Here is an 18,887-nt window from a genome sequence, read left to right on the forward strand (position 1 = left end):
AGATCACCATTGAGAGGTGCTGCTTCTAAGGTGTAAAATCCATCCAGGTACCTAAACCTACTGTAACGCCCCGAGACCGACGCTCCAGAAGACTTCCAGCTATTCCGAGTTTCGCCGTGCGAGTTTTTGCTTGTTGCTTTCTTCTTAGCTTCATTTGCATTGCATCATGTCATCATCCAACCCTTTTTAAAACTCATCTAATAAACCGTATGGATCTTCGGTCCATTTAAATCGAGGGATATTCACATGGTGATTTCTCTTTAAAACATATTCAAAGTCTCCTACTATTGTTAGGGAGCTATTATAAATATTCCACTAATTCGGAATCACCCATAAACACACTTGCAAAATAATTTCGTTCCTTTTCTGCTTCAAGTTTGGTCTCCAAACCTTGCCCATATATTCTTTCTTGTTTTTCCGAAGCTTCCCCAAAAATCACAACATTTTTGGACCTTCCCTTTACCTAGTCCTAGTTCAAACCTATTGAATTAAATTCAAATGATTTTGAATTTAATCTTGCAATCTTGCTCACTTCTATTTTCTTGGGACTAGCGCATTTTTGTGAGTCCAAGAATATTATTTGCATGTGCTAATTCTTTGCCTATCCTTCTCTTTCTTTTCTTTCTCTTTTTCTGTTTTGTTTTAAATGGGAAAATGAGAGAGAGAGAAGAGAGAGTGCAGCCTGTAGCCCAGCCGGCCTCTAAGCCCAAGGCCCAGCCGCCCCCACCTTTCCCCGTAACCCTAGCCCGAACCACTCTCCCTCCCATCGATCCCCATCTCTTCCTCTGGCCGCCGCACTCATCTCTCTCCCTCGATCCCCCTCCTCTTTTCTTCCTCGTCGCGCCGAACTAGGGAGACGCCGCCCCCGCGCCCTGTCTTCCTCCTCGCCCTGCGCGCCCGACGCCGCCCCGCGTCCTCAACTCCGGCGGCCACGTGCCCCTCCTCGACCTCGCCGCCGACAGCAGCAGCTGCTGCACCCTCGCGCCGAGCGCCGCCCCTTCGCGCCCCTCTGTCGTTCGCCTCGGGCTCCTCCGACCTTCCTCGCGCCCGATCTGCTCCAAACCGCGCCACCGGCCAAGTTCCTCGACCTCCGCGTCGTCCCGGAGTCCCTCGCCCACCGCTGCACGGTCCAGTCGTTGCTTCTCCGAGCTGCGTCTGTACGTCGACGCCAAGTTTCGTTGCCTACTCGCCGCCATCGCCTTAGCAGGAGCTCCGCCTCCCCTGCTTCATGCCAAGGCCAACACCGGCCACTTCTTCCAACCGCTGCTCCGCCTCCATCGAGCTCCATCCCCTGCTGTCACTGGATCGCCAAGATGCAACCCCGACCCCGTCGGCCCCTTCCTCGTACAACGCTCAAGCCTTCATGCCCGAGGCCTTCGTCATCTCTCTGTGTTGCGCTGCGTGCGACCCTGTCAGCCACATGGTCGCCACCTCTGCAGCCTCCTGCTGCTGTTTCGTGCACCTTCGCTGCCGGTTGGCGTTGACGCAAGACCAACGGCTTCATCGTCGTTCGCCTACATGCCCGAACCTCGAAGATCCCGTGGAACGCCAAGTACCACTATCCATCTCCGAGGATTTCTCCAAGTACCGCACCGAAACCGCCAAGTACCACTACGATTGCGGACGCCAAGACCGGACCAACAAGTACCCCGATGACCGTCGAGACCGCCAAGTTCCACTATCGCCGACATGTACGACTACACCACGGTCACACGTGAACGACTACATGGATACGACAAGTTCCTCTCCGAAACTTGTACCTCTACCGACGACCCTGGACATCTACGAAACGAACGTGTACAACTACCGTCGCCGTGTACAACGACTTCCACTACGCCGTGTACGACTACTTCCCACGACGACCCGCGAACGACTACCTCCACTACGGCCCGTGAACGACTACTTCCTTTACGAAACGCGTTCCGCCCCGAATGCACGCTTCGAAGGTATAACCGCCGGGAACGACCGCCGTGGAACGAATGCTTTGTTGTATGAGATGCTTATGTTTGCACCGTGTCCGAATTGTCATTGCAAGTTCCTCCTCGTTTCCATGCCACAATCCCGTGGGAACCCGGTAGCCGGGAGCACCCCACCATCTTGCATGACTCGCTCCCGCTCACTTCCTTTTGTACCGGTATCTCCGTGAGCTACCGGAACCGATATGTTGCCATGGCATCATTTTCGGATATGTTGCCGTGGCACCATTTTTGTTTCGCCGCCGTGGCACCTTTTTTTCCTTCCACCATGGCGACTAATGCTTCTTATCATGCTCATGTCAACATTTTCATAAAATTGCATAAAACTTGCATTTGTCATCCGCATCATGATAACAACAATTAAAATGTTTAAAATTGTTGTTTGCTTTAAATTGCTAAATGATATGGGGATTCTTCGGAATTGTTGTTTGTTGCTTCCGGCCTCATTTAACCTTGACTAGATAGGTAGTTTTCATTTGCTTCACCCTCTTGCCATGCTTAACAACATTTAATATTGTTGGGTACATAAACGGGATCAAACTAAATAACTTATCGTGGTGTTTCGTCAATATGCAACTCGTTGCATATTGAGCTCCATTTAATTTGTAGGATTGTTTGTGCACATTGCCATGCCATGCCTCATTAAACCGGACATGCATCATACTTGATTGTGCATCATGCCTTGACTATGCTTGTGTGTTTATCATGGTTGTTTGCTTCTTTCCGGTTTGCTTCTCTTGTTAGCTTCGGTTTCGTTCCGGAGTTGTGAGGATTCGTTCGACTACGTCCGTTTGTCTTCTTCATGGACTCGTTCTTCTTCCTTGCGGGATTTCAGGCAAGATGATCATACCCTCGAAATCACTACTATCTTTGCTATGCTAGTTTGCTCGCTCTTGCTATGCCAATGCTACGATGCCTACCATTTGCTTGTTAGCCTCCCAAATTGCCATGTCAAACTTCTAACCCACCATGTCCTAGCAAACCGTTGATTGGCTATGTTACCGCTTTGCTCAGCCCCTCTTATAGCGTTGTTAGTTGCAGGTGAAGATTGAAGTTTATTCCTTGTTGGAACATGGAGATGTTGTTCCTTGTTGGAACATGTTTACTTGTTGGGATATCACAATATATCTTACTTAATTAATGCATCTATATACTTGGTAAAGGGTGGAAGGCTCGGCCTTATGCCTGGTGTTTTGTTCCACTCTTGCCGCCCTAGTTTCCGTCATATCGGTGTTATGTTCCCGGATTTTGCGTTCCTTACACGGTTGGGCTATAATGGGAACCCCTTGACAGTTCGCCTTAAGTAAAGCTCCTCCAGCAATGTCCAACATTGGTTTTACCATTTGCACTAACAACCTACCACCTTCCCTTGGGTTCTGCAGACTCAAGGGTCATCTTTATTCTAACCCCCCCGGGCCAGTGCTCCTCTTAGTGTTGGTCCGAACTGAGCTGCCTGCGGGGCCACCTCGGGGAAACTTGAGGGTTGGTTTTACTCGTAGCTAGTCTCATCTGAGTGTGCCCTGAGAAAGAGATATGTGCAGCTCCTATCGGGATTTGTCGGCACATTCGGGCGGTGTTGCTGGTTTAGTTTTACCCTGTCGAAATGTCTTGTTGTACCGGGATATCGAGTCTGATCGGAACGTCTCGGGTGGAGGTCTATTCCTTCGTTGACCGTGAGAGCTTGTCCTGGGCTAAGTTGGGACACCCCTGCAGGGTATTATCTTTCGAAAGCCGTGCCCGCGGTTATGGGCAGATGGGAATTTGTTAACGTCCGGTTGTAGAAAACCCGAAGTTGACCTTAATTAAAATACATCAACTGCGTGTGTAACCGTGATGGTCTCTTTCCGGCGGAGTCCGGAGAGTGAACACGGTTGTTGGAGTTATGCTTGACGTAGGTAGTCCAGGATCACTTCTTGATCATACCTTTATCGACCGTGCTTTGCCTTCTATTCTCGCTCTCATTTGCGTATGTTAGCCACCATATATGCTAGTCGCTTGCTGCAGCTCCACCTCATACCTTTACCTTACCCATAAGCTTAAATAGTCTTGATCTCGCGGGTGCGAGATTGCTGAGTCCCTGTGGCTCATAGATACTTCCAAAACCAGTTTGCAGGTGCCTATGTTACCGTGCAGATGACGCAACCAAGCTCAAGGAGGAGCTCGATGAAGATCTTGCCCTTTGTGTTGTTTCGTTCTAGTTGATCAGTAGTGGAGCCCAGTTGGGATCGATCGGGGACCTTTGTCGCATTTGGGGTTCTTCTTTTATTTTGGTTCCGTAGTCGGACCTTGATTGTATCTGGATGATGTAATGCTTATTCATGTAATTGTGTGAAGTGGCGATTGTAAGCCAACTATGTATCTCTTTCCCTTATGTATTGCATGGGTTGTGTGAAGATTACCTCACTTGCGACATTGCTTTCAATGCGGTTATGCCTCTAAGTCGTGCTTCGACACGTGGGAGATATAGCCGCATCGAGGGCGTTACAAGTTGGTAATCAGAGCCTTCCCCGACCTTAGGAGCCCCATTGCTTGATCGTTTTTAGCGGCCGAGTTGTGTCTAGAAAAATGTTTTGAGTCATTTAGGAATTATATAGCGGAGAGTTTAGGAATTCTTTTTACTCCTCAGTCCCTTCGTCACTCTTGCGAGGCATCCTGACGTAGAGTTTTGACTCTTCTCTTCTCGAATTTCACTAAATTTTTTTAGGATCACGCGGGTATCTTGGAATCGTTCCGATGGTTTTATGATGAGAACATTGTCTTGGTGCCTCCTGTCAGGGGTTTAGTGGGAGTGTCCCGGGGAGTTGAGCTCTGAGGTGTTGTCGTCATAATTTTATCGTTGCAGTTCTGGAATACCTGAGTTTAGTACGCCGACATCGAAAATCTCTTTTATGCAGTTGTTGGTGAGATAACCCCGATAACCCAGTACTGAGGTGAGTACGGGAGTATTGCCATGACTTGTATAACGGATGCTTTTCGAAGGTTGAGGTAGACGATTTCCGAAGGTTTCTTGGTTATGTGTTGAAGGATGGATACAGCTGGATGTAGGATTTGTTAGTTTTGGGTGAGATATTATGCTTCCCCTGTATCCCCAACACCTGATTGCATAACCGGAAAATTTCGGGAGTTTCATAGGTGGGAATTCAAGTAGCTCTTAGGATATCTTTCCGACAGATGTATGATATGAAATTGGGGTTCGACGTCTAGTGGTCCGCCTATTCACGGTCGATTTTACAGTAGTCTCGTTGTGTCTTAAAGAGTCCTTGGCTATGCTGACTCGGGGACGCTTCGTATGTCATGTGCACTGCCTTGTACATGATGGTGCTGTACACTCGAGCCCGTGTAGGCCCCACCACGAAAACTTCGGACGAAATCTCTATCATATGTTTGTTCTGGCTTATTTTGCAAGCCAATCCTTTGTTTTGTTTTGAGTTGTGGTATTCGAGTTGCTTCGAAGTCAAATGTTGATTCCATACCTTTTCCAAATGGTGTTCTCATATTCATATGTGAATACTAATCCTTCTTGATCATCGAGTCTGTCTTGTCAATCCTTTTTTTAACCGGTGTGTCTCTCCTCAAGTGGATCCGATCACTTCAACATCAGCAAGACCAATTATCATTTCTTTTCAACGGTGTTTGTTTCATCCGTCTCCAAGTTGCCTTTGTTTTTTCCCGCCCACCCACCCTTTTTTCCTCATTTCAATGTCTTCTCATACCGGTGCACCTCTTAATCTTCCACTTCTCGCTATTCAATTATTCTGGAATGCTCAAGATATCTCGAAGATTCGTGTTTCCACTCTGCATTCGTTCAAGCTCTTTCGAGATTGGTATCTCATTCAAGTCATTTAATTCAACCGGTGCAACATCTCTTTTAAATCTTTTCAACGGTGTTCTTTTGAGTGGGCCCTAACCCACAGGTCTTTTCCCAGGATCTTACCTGACTCTTCTATTTTTCCAGAGCTATCCTAAATTCTTCTCCAAGTTTGACGTAAGAATGAGTTATCATTAGTCAAATGCTTTTCTCCAAGATCTTTCAAATTCTTTTCATAGTTGGCTTAACCTCTTCGCTTTTGATTCTTCCGGTGTGCCTCAATAATTCTTGGTGGTGTTTCTCGTTGTCATTCTCATCATTTGAAGACCGAAGAAGAGTTTCTCTTTAATCTTGCTCTATTCTCTTCAAGATTCATGGTGCTAGCTTGTTGCCATCCTCTCATAATTGTTTTCGATTATGAGAATCTTTTTCACCCATCAGGAGATATTCAAGAGTCTTCTCAGTTTGTCATCCGGAGTCCATCAATTCAGGTTTATTCATTCTCAGCCGTCAGTTATCATTCTCCTATCTTGCCGGTGCATCTATCGAATATCCTCTAATCAGTTCTTGATCTCTTTGTTCTCATGTATCTAGTTTGTCTCAAGCACCTTCGTTCATTTGCTAATTCTTACCGGTGATGCACCCCTACTTCGATCATTTTCAATTCTTACGGTGGTTCTTTCAAGATCTCTCTTCCTTGTTCATCATATCAATTCATTTGTTGTTCCAATCCTACCGGTGGTTCGTTGAAAACCTTCTCAAGTTTTGATATATCTCTTTTAATCCTTTCTACGAGAATAAGTAGTATGCCAAATCCATTGTGGGTCATCAATTTAATTGATGAGGGATAAGCATAATGTAATTCTTATTCTTGTTTCATCGAGTAAATTCAATTCCTTATTCCGGAGGTTCATCCAAAAAATTCTTGGTTTCAATTGCTCATCCTTCTTTTTCGAAGTTCCAAGTTCTCTCGGTTATATAATCGCGAAGCTCCATCTAAATCATTGCAAGGCTTCACCTTGTGTTTTCAACTTCTCTTTCTTTTCATCATCCTTCTATTACCGGATTTCTTCATGGAGGCTATACATGATGGTTCGTCAAGGATTCCTTTTAATCTTGAATTGTTCTTCAAGATTTCTCTTGAAGTTAAGATCTGTCAAGCCATACTCTAAAATAAACATGGTGCTCAACTCATGTTTTGTTTTGAGGAGTTCAAGCATTCTTCATCTTGCATTCCGAAGTGCAATTCTTTCTTCCTTATCTTCTGAGGTGGTGTTAGGTCATTCTTGATAATTTCTCCTCGTGTTTCATGATTGACAGGTTGTCAGGAATGAGATATTTAAATCCATCTTTTTCTCTTTGTTCAAGAGATCTTTTCTACCGTCAATCTCTTCATTGGAGTTATCTTGGTATAGATTTCACCTAAAGCCTTCCGTTGTGAATGTTGCTATTTGTGGTGCTTATTAATGACCCAAGTTATCTCTTTTCCATCTTGATGGAACAAGCTTTCATCTCTTCGTTAATCTCAAGCAATTGTTTCCGTTAGTGGCCGTTTGTCACCTCATAATTTTGAGATGTTTCCATAAGACCACTACAAGCTTATTCTTTTTGTTTCGTTGTTGGTTTTCCAACAACTCCGTTCAATCCTTCTTTTTAAGGAGGCTCTTCCAAATTCAATTGTGGTAGAAGTTGTCATTTTCTTCTCCGTCCCTTTATCCCAACGGTCTAACTTCTATTCTTTCGTTACGGAGGCATTGTGATGTTATGCTCTTCACACATCACCTCGTTTGGTGAGGATCGTCTTCTTTTCTTGCTTATCCAGTTAACCGGAGTGTTGTGTCATCTCTTCAAGTTCTTTTCATTTTTATCAAGTTTTCCTTCTTTCAGTCGGAGTGCTGCCCAAATTATATCAATCTTATTCCTTCTCTATCTAGTTTTAACCGGAGTGGTTTCAATATCTATCTTATCACTAAACCTCTTGGTTCTCGTCGTATCCCTTGTTCCTCTTTTCTAACGGAGTGTTTTCAACTTTGTTCATCTTCGTTGTTTTCTTTCATTCATCTTGCTCAACCTCTCAAGGTTCGTGGTTTCACTCGTTCGTCAAAGAAGCAACTTAGTTTACCTTCTTCTCTTCCTCTTCCGTTTCTCTCAGGTGCCATTCTAGATCTCGGGACGAGATCCTCTCGTAGTGGTGGAGTGTTGTAACGCCCCGAGACCGACGCTCCAGAAGACTTCCAGCTATTCCGAGTTTCGCCGTGCGAGTTTTTGCTTGTTGCTTTCTTCTTAGCTTCATTTGCATTGCATCATGTCATCATCCAACCCTTTTTAAAACTCATCTAATAAACCGTATGGATCTTCGGTCCATTTAAATCGAGGGATATTCACATGGTGATTTCTCTTTAAAACATATTCAAAGTCTCCTACTATTGTTAGGGAGCTATATTAAATATTCCACTAATTCGGAATCACCCATAAACACACTTGCAAAATAATTTCGTTCCTTTTCTGCTTCAAGTTTGGTCTCCAAACCTTGCCCATATATTCTTTCTTGTTTTTCCGAAGCTTCCCCAAAAATCACAACATTTTTGGACCTTCCCTTTACCTAGTCCTAGTTCAAACCTATTGAATTAAATTCAAATGATTTTGAATTTAATCTTGCAATCTTGCTCACTTCTATTTTCTTGGGACTAGCGCATTTTTGTGAGTCCAAGAATATTATTTGCATGTGCTAATTCTTTGCCTATCCTTCTCTTTCTTTTCTTTCTCTTTTTCTGTTTTGTTTTAAATGGGAAAATGAGAGAGAGAGAAGAGAGAGTGCAGCCTGTAGCCCAGCCGGCCTCTAAGCCCAAGGCCCAGCCGCCCCCACCTTTCCCCGTAACCCTAGCCCGAACCACTCTCCCTCCCATCGATCCCCATCTCTTCCTCTGGCCGCCGCACTCATCTCTCTCCCTCGATCCCCCTCCTCTTTTCTTCCTCGTCGCGCCGAACCAGGGAGACGCCGCCCCCGCGCCCTGTCTTCCTCCTCGCCCTGCGCGCCCGACGCCGCCCCGCGTCCTCAACTCCGGCGGCCACGTGCCCCTCCTCGACCTCGCCGCCGACAGCAGCAGCTGCTGCACCCTCGCGCCGAGCGCCGCCCCTTCGCGCCCCTCTGTCGTTCGCCTCGGGCTCCTCCGACCTTCCTCGCGCCCGATCTGCTCCAAACCGCGCCACCGGCCAAGTTCCTCGACCTCCGCGTCGTCCCGGAGTCCCTCGCCCACCGCTGCACGGTCCAGTCGTTGCTTCTCCGAGCTGCGTCTGTACGTCGACGCCAAGTTTCGTTGCCTACTCGCCGCCATCGCCTTAGCAGGAGCTCCGCCTCCCCTGCTTCATGCCAAGGCCAACACCGGCCACTTCTTCCAACCGCTGCTCCGCCTCCATCGAGCTCCATCCCCTGCTGTCACTGGATCGCCAAGATGCAACCCCGACCCCGTCGGCCCCTTCCTCGTACAACGCTCAAGCCTTCATGCCCGAGGCCTTCGTCATCTCTCTGTGTTGCGCTGCGTGCGACCCTGTCAGCCACATGGTCGCCACCTCTGCAGCCTCCTGCTGCTGTTTCGTGCACCTTCGCTGCCGGTTGGCGTTGACGCAAGACCAACGGCTTCATCGTCGTTCGCCTACATGCCCGAACCTCGAAGATCCCGTGGAACGCCAAGTACCACTATCCATCTCCGAGGATTTCTCCAAGTACCGCACCGAAACCGCCAAGTACCACTACGATTGCGGACGCCAAGACCGGACCAACAAGTACCCCGATGACCGTCGAGACCGCCAATTTCCACTATCGCCGACATGTACGACTACACCACGGTCACACGTGAACGACTACATGGATACGACAAGTTCCTCTCCGAAACTTGTACCTCTACCGACGACCCTGGACATCTACGAAACGAACGTGTACAACTACCGTCGCCGTGTACAACGACTTCCACTACGCCGTGTACGACTACTTCCCACGACGACCCGCGAACGACTACCTCCACTACGGCCCGTGAACGACTACTTCCTCTATGAAACGCGTTCCGCCCCGAATGCACGCTTCGAAGGTATAACCGCCGAGAACGACCGCCGTGGAACGAATGCTTTGTTGTATGAGATGCTTATGTTTGCACCGTGTCCGAATTGTCATTGCAAGTTCCTCCTCGTTTCCATGCCACAATCCCGTGGGAACCCGGTAGCCGGGAGCACCCCACCATCTTGCATGACTCGCTCCCGCTCACTTCCTTTTGTACCGGTATCTCCGTGAGCTACCGGAACCGATATGTTGCCATGGCATCATTTTCGGATATGTTGCCGTGGCACCATTTTTGTTTCGCCGCCGTGGCACCTTTTTTTCCTTCCGCCATGGCGACTAATGCTTCTTATCATGCTCATGTCAACATTTTCATAAAATTGCATAAAACTTGCATTTGTCATCCGCATCATGATAACAACAATTAAAATGTTTAAAATTGTTGTTTGCTTTAAATTGCTAAATGATATGGGGATTCTCCGGAATTGTTGTTTGTTGCTTCCGGCCTCATTTAACCTTGACTAGATAGGTAGTTTTCATTTGCTTCACCCTCTTGCCATGCTTAACAACATTTAATATTGTTGGATACATAAACGGGATCAAACTAAATAACTTATCGTGGTGTTTCGTCAATATGCAACTCGTTGCATATTGAGCTCCATTTAATTTGTAGGATTGTTTGTGCACATTGCCATGCCATGCCTCATTAAACCGGACATGCATCATACTTGATTATGCATCATGCCTTGACTATGCTTGTGTGTTTACCATGGTTGTTTGCTTCTTTCCGGTTTGCTTCTCTTGTTAGCTTCGGTTTCGTTCCGGAGTTGTGAGGATTCGTTCGACTACGTCCGTTTGTCTTCTTCATGGACTCGTTCTTCTTCCTTGCGGGATTTCAGGCAAGATGATCATACCCTCGAAATCACTACTATCTTTGCTATGCTAGTTTGCTCGCTCTTGCTATGCCAATGCTACGATGCCTACCATTTGCTTGTCAGCCTCCCAAATTGCCATGTCAAACCTCTAACCCACCATGTCCTAGCAAACCGTTGATTGGCTATGTTACCGCTTTGCTCAGCCCCTCTTATAGCGTTGTTAGTTGCAGGTGAAGATTGAAGTTTGTTCCTTGTTGGAACATGGAGATGTTGTTCCTTGTTGGAACATGTTTACTTGTTGGGATATCACAATATATCTTACTTAATTAATGCATCTATATACTTGGTAAAGGGTGGAAGGCTCGGCCTTATGCCTGGTGTTTTGTTCCACTCTTGCCGCCCTAGTTTCCGTCATATCGGTGTTATGTTCCCGGATTTTGCGTTCCTTACACGGTTGGGCTATAATGGGAACCCCTTGACAGTTCGCCTTAAGTAAAGCTCCTCCAGCAATGCCCAACATTGGTTTTACCATTTGCACTAACAACCTACCACCTTCCCTTGGGTTCTGCAGACTCAAGGGTCATCTTTATTCTAACCCCCCCGGGCCAGTGCTCCTTTGAGTGTTGGTCCGAACTGAGCTGCCTGCGGGGCCACCTCGGGGAAACTTGAGGGTTGGTTTTACTCGTAGCTAGTCTCATCTGAGTGTGCCCTGAGAAAGAGATATGTGCAGCTCCTATCGGGATTTGTCGGCACATTCGGGCGGTGTTGCTGGTTTAGTTTTACCCTGTCGAAATGTCTTGTTGTACCGGGATACCGAGTCTGATCGGAACGTCTCGGGTGGAGGTCTATTCCTTCGTTGACCGTGAGAGCTTGTCCTGGGCTAAGTTGGGACACCCCTGCAGGGTATTATCTTTCGAAAGCCGTGCCCGCGGTTATGGGCAGATGGGAATTTGTTAACGTCCGGTTGTAGAAAACCCGAAGTTGACCTTAATTAAAATACATCAACCGCGTGTGTAACCGTGATGGTCTCTTTCCGGCGGAGTCCGGAGAGTGAACACGGTTGTTGGAGTTATGCTTGACGTAGGTAGTCCAGGATCACTTCTTGATCATACCTTTATCGACCGTGCTTTGCCTTCTATTCTCGCTCTCATTTGCGTATGTTAGCCACCATATATGCTAGTCGCTTGCTGCAGCTCCACCTCATACCTTTACCTTACCCATAAGCTTAAATAGTCTTGACCTCGCGGGTGCGAGATTGCTGAGTCCCTGTGGCTCACAGATACTTCCAAAACCAGTTTGCAGGTGCCTATGTTATCGTGCAGATGACGCAACCAAGCTCAAGGAGGAGCTCGATGAAGATCTTGCCCTTTGTGTTGTTTCGTTCTAGTTGATCAGTAGTGGAGGCCAGTTGGGGTCGATCGGGGACCTTTGTCGCATTTGGGGTTCTTCTTTTATTTTGGTTCCGTAGTCGGACCTTGATTGTATCTGGATGATGTAATGCTTATTCATGTAATTGTGTGAAGTGGCGATTGTAAGCCAACTATGTATCTCTTTCCCTTATGTATTGCATGGGTTGTGTGAAGATTACCTCACTTGCGACATTGCTTTCAATGCGGTTATGCCTCTAAGTCGTGCTTCGACACGTGGGAGATATAGCCGCATCGAGGGCGTTACACCTACCCTTTCCCTCATATGGGTATATGCCATTGCTACCTCCAGATTTTTTATCCGCGCTATTGATGATATACTTTCTGCCGATATGAGCTATTGATGATAAACTTGCTCTTTTTTTGTTTCCTCTACATTAGTTCCTTTCAATGCTTAGGTTCAGTTGGGCACTAATGACTATTTCGGGTGCTTTGAAATTAGATTTTGATGATATTAAGGTCGTCATCAATCTACATGAACAAAGGAGAGGTTTGCCTGAATACTCGTAGCTAAATTGGTTTTTCTCCCTGTGTTTCTTTTCTGGTCTTTTTTGTCTTTTGCAGTTGGTGTATATATGTTCGGAAGCTAAATTGAGTCTTGACTTTTAAGAAGAAAAATACATCGTTGCAGTAATTGTACAGTTTAAACCTATTAGTTCGTGGTGTAAGCACATGTATTAGTGAGTCAGTTTAGAGCTTGTACTATTAGTTGTGCATGTTAGCTCACTCCCCTGTCTCAACCCGGAGCCAGGCACCGAGTTAGACCTTGCCAACACACGATCTCTTCTTCCTCAACTCCTCTGCTTTCTGCCTCCAGGTCCAGGTCGCTCTCCTCAGTGGTGCTACATGAGTGAAGATTTATGTTTGCTACTGGATCCGAAATCCTTCATCTTTGCTGATGCTATTCCCCTATTTTTTCCCATCACTTGACACTCTGATCTCCTGATTTTGGTCTCTGGTTTTTGAAATGCAGATAGTGGCCGCAGCGTTGCCGCTGGACGGCGCACACTGGAGCTCGAGTATGCAGCCACGACAGAGCTGCTCGGACATCACTGTAGGTTGATGTTCTTTATCACTCCTGAACACCTTGAACTCTCCTCTACTTGATCTAGAGGTTTCTGGGACCTAAAATGCTCTTGTGTGCTGAGACAAAATCCCCAACTCTCGCCTTTAAACCCAGCATTTATATTAGGCCTAAACCCATAATTTATACCGATGTTTAACTCAAATTCCCACCTCAATGGTTTCTGCTATAAAACTGAGGTGATGGTGTCGTTTAGTCCTAATTATTTACTTGCCTTAAAGCATTTCACTATTTTCTTCATGTCGCCAGCCTTTTCCGTTAATGAAACCGTTGTGGTGACATGGGATTTGTGCTTGTACGTGAGAAAAGAAAAATGATGGCATGAAGAAAAACACCTTTCTTTGATGCAATTGCTCCTTTTTGTTCTTGCTTGCTGGCTTTGTCTCTACTCTGGATGCAATTGCTTCTTTAGGCATGCTTCTCAGCTCCTCCCCCTCCCATGACAGCCAGCATTGGTGGTCTCTCAGGTTACCACCTCCTTTGGTACTTGTTTTTTCTTTCCCGAAAAGAGGGTAAAAGCCCCCGGTATCGATTGAAGCAAGTTATCCCATACCTTGGTCTAGATGATCCTTTCATTCATTGGTTGAGCTACTATGCTTACACTATTCGAGCCCCTTGTATGTTTACAAAGACAATTAGTGCAGCTGCACAGTATTTATGATGAAAATGCTGGTTCATGCACAGTATTAATGTTGGTGATCTATCTGTTTATAGGTGCACAGTGCGTTTTATTCTGCATATCATAATACAACATTGCGTGATGGAGTCATCAATGGCATCCAGAAGACCAGGGAAGCATATGACAATATTCCCATCATGGTGACTGGACATTCCATGGGAGGGACCATGGCTTCGTTTTGTGTCCTTGATCTTATTGTGAGTGCTAATATTTGTCTGAAGAAAATATGCTTTCATTTATTTAGAAGTTTCTCTACTTTTCATGAATTCATCCTCCTGCTAAATTCTACTACAAGCTATCCTTTTTTAATGGAATAGGGTGCATTGTTGGGGATTCCATTCCTCCTCTGTTCTTAGTTTTAATCGATTCTTTCATGTGTATAAAATGCATTGAAAGAACTTCTAACATGACTAAAATCATACTACATAATTACTGCACAGTTCTCAGACTGAACTCTCTTTACATTTGACAGACTAGTTATTGCTAATATTTTGTTGGGAATGACAGCAAGTGTGGGCGAATCAAGAACCTCAGTGATAGTATAATTTGATTTCTGTGCTGTTCTTCTGAATACAAAAATCTTAGACGAGGCAGATGTAACTATCTTTGTTCATGTGTGGACAGTACACCTTCTGTATATCTGAACAGTGGCATCAAGCATAAGTAGTACTAGCGTCTGTTTTTGTCTATCCTGAAAAGTACGACATGCTTCTGATTTTAGCCACCATATTGGGCTCGATAGCCTAGTATACCCGATCGAGCAAATCTGTGACGATTCTGGTGAAGACCCCACTTGCAGCAGGTCCTTTCCGCTCTCACGTTTTAACATTCTGTCCTTTGTGAACTCTTTGCCAGCTGATGTTCTTTCACCCTAACATTGCTCTTCTATTCAGGTCTGTCAGTGGAAATAGCGTGCAAGACCATATCCACTATCTTGGCATCAGCATGCATTCCGAGTCGCGGGGATCATGCAGGATCGTCACGGATGACAATATGCTCAGGTACAAAGTTGGCACTGTAGACGGTGCTATTGTCTTCTCGAAGCAGCCTGGTTTATCAGTTGATCAGCTACTCAGTGCACAGTAAACAAGCTGAAGATTACATGGATTTGTTTTTATGGTTCTTTTCTGCCAAAGTACAATATTCTTGTTGGCAATCAAAGCACTATCTCATGTATATATACGCGCGTTATCCTGGCTGGATTAAATTATCATAGCTGAGGGTGTATTTCTGAAATGTACAAACATATTTGTGCTGATTAACTTGTTCATATTCTTGTATATAATTTAATTTATTTAAGCATGGCGGTTGCTTTCATTATGTGCAGCATACCAGATGCATATGTTATATATGGTGAAGCGCACAAGTCAGTTTGTGGTATCAATTGTTCTTAAATGTTGAGGATGTTTATACACAATGGTTTTTGACATTCCTGCCGTCAAATGCTTTTTTTTACAATTGCCTGGTTTTGATATTCAAGTTAAACTATTAAACTTTACAAGGATGTGGTAAAATTTTAAAAATCTGCACGGCTATTGTACATGCATTTCATTGGATATGGAAATCAAGCTGTCTCTCTAAATAGATATTCTTATTTTTTTGGCTTCTCCTTTAAGACAGATTGAACACAAGGGGTCTACTAAACAGAAATAATTTCTATGTTGAGAATAACAAATGTGTTTATGTGTGATGATGAACCTAATGAAGATTACATCCACCTTTTCTTTTTATGCGACTTTAGTCAGAACTTCTGGATTGCACTTGTTTTTTAATGGAATGCCATAGTTGATATGTTGATGGAAGCCAAAGATAGAATGCCAATTCAATGTTTCAAAGAATGCCTGGTCATTGCATGTAAGAGCATATGGAAGCATAGAAATAGTATAATATTTGACCACAAGCAAAGAAATCTAGAATACTGTATCAATAGCTTCAAGGAACATTTTGCTATGATAATCAAGAAAACCAGGCCTAGTCTTAAGGAGGGTATGCAATCATGGTTGGACTATTTGTAGACAACATTTGTAATACTCATACATGCATGATACATTCATAAATGTTCATGTACTGCTACCATGTTCCACCATAGAAGTAGAGGTTTTTTAGGGTACCGTGGTACTCCACAGGCAGGGCTGGGAGTACAAACTAGATCTGACCGTTCCTTTGAGAGGGTACTTTGGTCTTTTTGTCTCTTTCATCTAAGCGTACTCTTGATGAATTCTCTGGGCCAACTACTTACTTCCGATTTCCCGATCAAGCACAAATCGTGGGCTCCCTGATCTTGCATAGCCGTGGCTGCCTTCTCTTCCCCCGGTCCGCGCCCTTACTTCCACACTCATGAAAACATGGCGCGCCGGCCGCCGGCGAGACCTTTGATCCTCCGTCGTATCCGAGTCTAGTTGTTCACTTCGCTAGCGAAGGCGATAAAATTACTAGCCTAGTTCTTCGGCGTCTTGTATAGAAAACTGGAATGTTGTAAATTGTTGAATATTGGCATCACGTTTCGTTTCTTTTGAGTGCTCATGTGTTGATTTACAAATCGCAAAGGAGCCATGGCTTTCGGATGATGCATCCATCTTTATTTCCTGACGGGTCCCTCACCGGCCGGTTCGCACTGCATGCTAGTCAAATCTTGTAATTACCGTAACTGCCGTCTAGAGGGAGTAGTTTCCACCTTGATTTCCATACATTGATTACCAATTTACCCTTTAAATCAAGGTACTCCTCAACTTTTGGCGGTGGTACTCCTAAACGCTAACGTTGGAGTACCAACCAATCCTATCCATTAGATTAAGATAAATGAAGAGCCTATATTCATTTAAGGGTACTGTAAAAGAACTCTAGAAGCAAGAGAGAATTATTTATTTAACATTGTCTTTAAATTTGTTTCCTATTTGACATTGGGAAAATTTTTGTTTCCTGTAACACACACACACAGGCTTGCTAGACTATGCCGGCGTGCATTCTGGCCTATGGCCTATCTTACGCTCTCGCCAGTTCAAGCCAACCGATCCGTACTCCCTCCGTTTTTATTTAGTTTGCATATTAAATTTGGTCAAAGTCAAGCTTTGTAAACTTTAACAAAGTTTTTAAATAAAAATATTAACATATATAATAACAAATCAATACCATTAGATTCATTATTAATTGTACTTTCACATCATATATATTTAATATGGTAAATATTTATATTGTTTTCTATAAACTTGGTCAAACTTTACGAAGTTTGACTTCAGTCAAATCTAATACGCGAACTAAATAAAAATGGATGGAGTACATGCTAAATAGCCTGACGCACTAACTAGGCAGAAGGGCGCGCGACGTGGAAAAAAAATCAACCTAAACATCTTAAGCTAGTCATAATGGGAGTAACATAGCGGACTCCAAGAAAATTTTACTTGTGTGGCAAGTAGTTAATGACTCCAAAATTATAACTCCACACATAGCGGACTCCAAGGTTTTACTACACTTTCAATTTATGAGCATGTAGTAATACGTTACTACATGTCTACACAAGGTTTTACTACACTTCCAATTTTTGAGCATGTAGTAATGCGTTACTACATGTCTCCGCAAGGTTTTAGTACGCATTAGGGATGAAACCATCGACAACTTACTGCCCGGTAAAAAACCTAGGTTAATTACCATACATGCTATACCTATTGCTGACAATGAATAGTGACCCCAAAATCAGGACGCAGCGGATCGACGCATGGTAACAGAAGTAAATGTATTACTTTTTCTTCCACACACTGTCACCCTTAACTTTTTTGCGGTGGAGAGCGACCTTCTCCGCCACGACCCGCGCGCTTAGGCCGGACCGGAGTGTAGGCTAAGCAAGAATGCGCGCACGCTCACAATAGCTTACGGTAGCGCTAAACTGAGCGAGAGCGCAAGATTCCTTATCCTGTGCACTGGTCCTAATTAGGCGCGATCGCTCCGTATGAATAGGCCTCCGCACTCGTTAATGAATGAGGGTAAAACCAACTGCAGAAATAGTAATGCAATTTATTTCGTTACCGTCCCACAGGTTCACCTACGTCTCGCAACTACCCTCCCTAATTGTTGGTAGTAAAACATGTCGGATATGGCAATAAAATAATTTACGTTACCAATTACTCTTCCGTAGTAATACGGGTTGAGGATATGGTAATAGAATAATTTGTGTTACCAACTACGCTCCATAATTATTGGTAGTAAAACAGGTCGGGATATGGCAATAAAATTACTTGTGTTACCAAATAAAGCATCATGTTCACGTAAATGCAGAACCCCATGATAGTAATGCGTCATGTGGGTGCGGCGTTTCGGTGCCTAGGCTCATCTGCACCCGCCCAGGAAAAAAATCACAAAAAATTCAAAATAAATTCAAAAAATTCCAATCTTTTTTTGCATTGTAGAAAATTTATCACGTGAGGTCCGCTCCAAATTTTAGATCATTTGGACTTCTGAGAAGCTCTCATCAAAAAAAGACAAATCGGGTCAAAACAGTGCATGAACAGTAAACATCTTTACAGACCACAAATTTATCTTTTTTGCCGAGAGCTGCTAAGATGTCCAAATGATTTGAAAATTGGAGCAAACCTCATGCATCAAATTATCTACCACACAATTTTTTTTGGATTTTTTTTGAATTTTTCTAGTATTTATTTTGATTTTTTTCATCAGGGCGGGTGCAGCTGAGCCTGGGCTCAGAAGTGGATTTACTGTGCTTCATGTTTGAATTACCATAACTAGACCTAATATTATCATTGATTTTTACATGGAGGGGGATACCTAATGCTAGTAATCAATTATTATAACTGGACATAATATTACCATTTATTTTTACATGGAGGAGAGAGACCTAATGCTAGTAATGAATTACTCTGACTGGACCAAATATTACCATTGATTCCTACATGGAGGGGAGAGACCACGTGCTAGTAATGTGCATCATTCACATGTATGAGTCAAAGTTCACACATATGTCATGAGATGAGCATCA

General features: G+C 44.4%; 1 long non-coding RNA gene across 5 annotated transcripts; it reads left to right on the forward strand.

Moving 5' to 3' along the window:
- Nucleotides 1-20: 20 nt before the first annotated feature.
- On the forward strand, nt 21-15,217 carry LOC123053368 (uncharacterized). 5 transcript variants are annotated; one of them, XR_006425550.1, is made up of 4 exons: nt 21-47; nt 12,580-13,195; nt 13,936-14,702; nt 14,794-15,217. It is a non-coding gene; the product is annotated as an uncharacterized lncRNA (long non-coding RNA). The 5 variants fall into 5 exon arrangements; XR_006425547.1 differs by lacking the exon at nt 21-47 and having other exon boundaries at nt 12,175-13,195; nt 13,936-14,097; nt 14,373-14,702; XR_006425553.1 differs by lacking the exon at nt 21-47 and having other exon boundaries at nt 12,175-13,191; nt 13,936-14,097; nt 14,373-14,702.
- Nucleotides 15,218-18,887: the final 3,670 nt, after the last annotated feature.

This window comes from Triticum aestivum, chromosome 1A (assembly GCF_018294505.1).
Source record: "Triticum aestivum cultivar Chinese Spring chromosome 1A, IWGSC CS RefSeq v2.1, whole genome shotgun sequence".
NCBI lineage: Eukaryota > Viridiplantae > Streptophyta > Magnoliopsida > Poales > Poaceae > Triticum > Triticum aestivum.